Raw genomic sequence first — 5906 nt, 5'->3', positions numbered from 1 at the left:
TTTTTGAAAGACCTTGTATTCATTTAGAACAAGTTTCCAGCCTTGCATGCACAATAGAGAAAGAAGAAGATTTGGTTTCAATTATTATGTTATTTATATGAGTCAGACAATGGGGCCCCATATCACCTCTATTATTAAATATTCAGTGCACTGAGTTAGTAGGATGTGAAAAAAAAAGGGATCAATACTGTCAGCACTGAAGAACTCAAAATGTGTGAAGATGTTTTTGTCAAGATGCATCAGATCTGCATCTTCTAGTCTTACCTCAGGCAAAAATCCCATTGAGACCCACTGAGGTAAATGGGATTTATGTCTAAATATGAATATAGTATACACTGAGTATAAATATAAAGGTTTTTAAGAGTCTTGCTTAACAACAACAACAACAAAAAAGTTTGTTGAGGACAAAAAGCAGAAGATTTTATGGCATGAAAATGAACATTAACATCTTTTTTTTAATTAATAACTGGTGAATATATCACACGTATGAACTGGACAAGGAAATGTATATTTGAAGGTGAAGTTGTTCTTTCTCAAGTATACAGAAGCTTTAAGAAAAATACTCTAAATAATCCCAGCAATTATGTTAATTTGGCTAAACTAGGAAGTAACATTTAATTCTGCTGCCCAAATGTACGTTAACCTCTGCCATGCCCAGAACCTTAAAAAAAAGCTTTTTAAAACATGCATCACAATGCAAAGTAATTCCAATCTGCAAGAATGATGTTACATTCAGAAAGCAGTCGGGTATGATGATGTTTTCAGATGGCTAGCTCATATGCATATAAACGACTTTCAGAAGTGGTTTATTTTATTCATGTGGCTAGGGTTCGTAAAATTGGATTCAGAATTTCCTCGGAACAAATGACAGACACAGATGAAAAATTTTAAAGTCATATACCATAAATTACCTTAAATCAAAATATATAAAAACCCTTACTGGAGAGAAATGGTGTTCTCCTTGCTTTGGTATTCCTTCCCAAAGTCAGAAGTTATACTTGAAAGGAGATGTAACGGCATGACAAAATGCCCGAGTTGGTGTACATTCCTGTACAAAGTGATTTTTGGTGTTGGTTGCAAGGGTGTCCACTCATAATGACTATTCCTGTTCTTGACATCAGTGGGAACTGGACATCCAGCTACCAGAGCATCTAGCCCTTGGATTTTGCATATCTATTGGTTTAGCAGAGTAACATAGTCAATGGGTCAAGTAGCTTCTTCAATTTTAAACAATGAGATCTTCTACCTGTGGGTCACTCTCCCAGACATTTTTAAGCACAAACATGAAAAATTAATCATCACATTTTGCACCGAGTTCATATAAAATAATCTATTACAATGTACCACATTTAGTGTGGCTATGCCTGTCCTGCCAAAATATAATGTTCTTTTTTTGCTTGTCTGGAAATAAAACCAGAAATATAATCAACTTTATGCCATTAGGGTTAGATGTGCTGGGGAAGTCACATGGCTTCACTGCAAGTCATCCAGTATAGACCTGTCTGAGCTGAACTTCAGCTTTGCGATCTCAGATGGTGAGAGCAGCATCGCTGTGTTGGGAAAACATTCAGCATAGTCTAAGCACAGAAAAAGCTGGGTGGGTTCCCTGGTGAGTTTGCAGCCTGCAGTGCGTGCTGTGCCACCTCAGCTACTCAGAGGCCCAAAGGAGCCTAAACCAGTTTAAAATTGGTCTGGGGTAATTGCAAAACCAGCCACCCACCACTGCAGAGAAATACGCAACAGTACTTCAGCCTTTTGTTCACCTCACCTATACTATTTTGAGTAAATGTCATTCTTTCTCAGAGAACAATCTGTTCAAACCATGACATTGCCAGTGTAACTGGGAGGGATTTGACAACTCACCTTAATTAACTTAATTCATATTGACGGTCCTCTATCAGTATCCCTGGATTATTCCACAGCTGCTCCTGCAAGAGCTGAAAGACACGTTGCTCCTTCTAAAAATATCTTTTTGTACCTCTCAGTCACTTCTGGAAAGACAGATTTAAGTATATTTCTTGACCATCTGATTTTTTTTTTCTCTAAACAAAGAACAAGGGCTAAACTAATGCTCAGTTTGAACAGCTAAGTGGGTAAAAGTAAGGAAATACCAAAGCCGTGTATGCTAATGTATCTTTCCCCCCCCTTTCCTTTTGCATTTGTACTATGATACACTCTTTAATTAGGTGACTGGATTTGAGTATTTATTAACTTTATTTACATAGTAAAACCTTTTTCAGGATAAAAATATAAATTTCTTCATTCTTATTTTTCTTAAAAGAACTGTCATTATTCAGTGATTAACACAGCAGTTTGGTCCTCGCTACATAGAGAAAAGGGATTATATTCCAATAGATTACAAAATAACTATGTTTTTAACCACTGGGTTCTTGTCAGATTGAAACAGCAGTTTAAAATTTAGCTTGACCTTTTCTTCATCATTCATTCCTGTAGAAAGTCTAACGATATGAAAACAAAATATTTCTTTGTTTACTGGAATTATATTCAGTGGTTTCCTACCATGTTTCCAGAAGAGAGCAGCTAAATTTGCAATAATGCATTCTTAATGCATGGAACATAGTAATATCCATAAAATGTGCTGTCATGGAAACTGGGTGAAAATCCACGTTGTCATCAAATTCACCCTCTCACTTTTACATCTTGATCCTGTTTTGTAAGTAGTTAAAGAAGATGCTGTCAGGATAAGGAGGTATACAAGCTTCACTTAGTAGATTCTTGCTCTCAGGCATATTACCAGGGAACTTGAATTTGATAGTTTTAATATATACAGGAGTAAACATAGATGTTGAAGGAACAGACTGCAAAACTGAGGCAAAAGAATGGGCTGATTAAGATGAATAAATTCATGACAACTTAATTTATATAGCAGTTTATGAAGAATACATGTATTCTTGACTGGTTAATTTATTCCTGAGCTTTAGACTTAGAAGCAGCAGATGGAGGTAGATATCCAAAAAGAAAAAAAGAAAAAAAAAAAAAAGGGCCCTTTCTTTTTTAAAGTTATTTTAAGCTTTATTTTTTAACCTGCCTTTTTTTGTTAATAGTACTCGATGTGATTTTAAGGCAAAGCATTGGAACACACAGGAATGAGACACAGCTGTCTTGGGGCTGTGCTTGGTCATAGTAACAGACAATGAACTTTTCAAACACACAAAGCTTGTATGTGTTGGTGACAGCAGATTAGACTTCCTGTAAGGGGAGTCAGAAAATGCAAACCTTTTCACGTCAAGTGGAGTCATTTTGTGTGCAAATGACTCAAGCTACTGGAATCTTTTGTATATAGATAAATTATTCTTTTAAAGTCTTGCAGATGTGAGTTCTGGTTGAATAAACACCTTTGCTAGAAACCTTGCAGACCTGCAATTTCATTAAACATCTCTCCCTGTTGAAACATCTCTATGTCTAATATTGTATTAGTGCTGTCAGGAAAAGCCAACAGCTGTTAAGTGCTGAGCAGTAACTCAGGCCTTTAATGTTGTGGCACATTTCACAGAGAGAGGAATAATACTGCTTCCACCTGCAGGATCACCAGAGAGGCGGACCAGGACCTTGGGTTAAAGACTTGGACAATGTCCCGCAGCCTTCCGGCCCCAAGGGACAAGAAGTCTGACATCATTAAAATTAATCAGAGAAAATGGATGCAGTAAAAGGCCAAATTAAATTGCTTTGTGGTCAGAAAGATTGACTGACTAATTCTCACTGACAATAATAATGTCTGCTCCTGCTCTTTATGTCTATATTCCTCCCTTGTCTCCTTTTAATTTTCAGTGCTATTCTAGTTATACTAGGGCAGGAAGATTTAAAGGAAAATAGAGCTGCCAAGTCTGATTTTGTTACCATTATCCTAATGAAGATAGAACTTTACTGTGCAAGTAGCTTCAGCAAGTAAAAATGTATGATTACTTTACTTGAGTAAGTGTAGTAAAACTAAGGCCCATTGGGAGCACACTGACTGTATTGTTTAATCTTTTTAAATTTATAAGTGACCATATAAGATAATATTTTTTATATCTTTTGAATGTATTGGCTTGTCTGTCAGTAGACCTGTAAGAACCTCACTGCTACAATATCTGAGGGCTTCCTAGTCTTCAAGGGAGTTATCAGTTCTCACTGCTACACTGCTGAGAGAGGGAATCATTATTTCCATTTTCTATATGTAGAGATAAGACTTGGGAGCTGTGTTAGTGGCACAAAGGCATGCAAAAATTCTATGGTGTTATAATTTTGAATGATTGCTAACATCTCTGTTTTTCACTAACTTGTGCCCTTATCCAGTGAAGAAAATCCAGACATCCCAAGTGAAAGCTTGTACCCATTAGAGGCAGTGCTGCACAAGAATCAGAAAGATCTAAAGAACATCCATGGTATTTCAGTGCTTGATAAAAGGATTGACCACTTACTAACAGCTGCTGTTTGTGGTTTGTTTAGTAAAGCAGCTGTTGAATGGCATCTTTTATGCATACACTACAGACAAGGTATGTATTTATGATAACATAGTAGAGAAAGCTACATCAGACCCACTCCTGGAGAAATGTAGAGATGACTGTAGCATCTAGTTGGATGTGTCCTATTTTCTGTTTAGGATATAAATGGGTAGATCACTGACTATCATGTAGATTGGAGTCCTGGTTTCCTTAGCTTCAGATACACTGCACTCAACTGCACATTTGAGAGAGAACCATATTAAGGGAGAACACTTATACACCCTTTTCCTCTTTCTAGGCCAGCCAACATACATCCACTGGTCATGTCAGGGACTGCGGGTTGAGCTCTACGGTGGTAACACCAGAGAGACCTGCAAAATACAAACTCCAGATTTTGTGTAGTTCCTACGGAGACCATGCTACTGTATGATACTTTCTTGTGGATTAAGGATTATATTGACTTTCCCTATTATTAATATTGTTGTGTACTTTTATGTCATCTCTACAAGGGCTATGGAAAGAACATTTCATTCAGACTTGTTAAGGGAAAGCGTTGATTAACCCCAGCACTTGGAAGCAAATAATCCAAGTTAGTAATCTGGAACATTAAATCAAACTCTGTATTTGCAAAAGCAGCTTAACAGTTCATCTTTTCTTGTTCTCCATGGTTCCTTCCTTCCGCCTTGTGACTTTATAGCCCCTGTAACTGATTTGAAATTTTGCAGCTGCTAAGATTACTTAGCTTTGGTTTAACAGCAAATGTCATCAGCCCAAATCTGTGCTTCAAGTGATCTTTCTTTCCACTTACTATTTATTTTTCAAATTGATTACTCCTTGGTTTAGGGGATTATCTAAAGCTGCCCTAAGACTGGTTCTCTGTGCCAGGGCTCTTCAGCCTGTTTTGTCAGAGGAAAATCCCAAACAGAAACTAATGGCTGTACCAGAAACACACGGAGGGTGAGAGAGGGTCTGAGTGCCCAACCTCTATCAGGAGGGGCTCTTGCGGAGCACAGGAGGGAGTAGGGGAGAAAGAAATGGCATCTCAGTGAAGAAGGGAGCTGGGCTGGACATGGTGGGCAGGAAACAGCACAGAGCAAGTGGAAGGGAGTAACTGAGCTGTTTGTGTCAGAGTATTTTTGACTGTGTACTCTTAAGGAAAGGGAATGTGCCTCTTCTAAGTACATTTTCATGCATGCATAGATTCAGATTAGCTGATGTAAACTGCATTTTCAGTTACATAGATCCGCCCAGGCTGTTTGGGGAAGTGGGTAGGAGAGCTATTTAGCTTCGGTACTGTAGGATCATGTTAACAGCTGCGCTGTTTCCATTTCTGATGTAAATTCAGTCAGCAGTAATGCTGCTATCTCCTGCCAGCAATACCTTATGCCATAAGGACATGTTCTAAATGTCTGAGGTGCGTGCAAACATTTCTATGTACAAAACCAACACACAAGCATTAAC

Source organism: Strix uralensis, chromosome 4, assembly GCF_047716275.1.
Source record: "Strix uralensis isolate ZFMK-TIS-50842 chromosome 4, bStrUra1, whole genome shotgun sequence".
NCBI classification, from domain to species: Eukaryota; Metazoa; Chordata; class Aves; order Strigiformes; family Strigidae; genus Strix; species Strix uralensis.
This window is presented reverse-complemented; position numbering follows the sequence as displayed.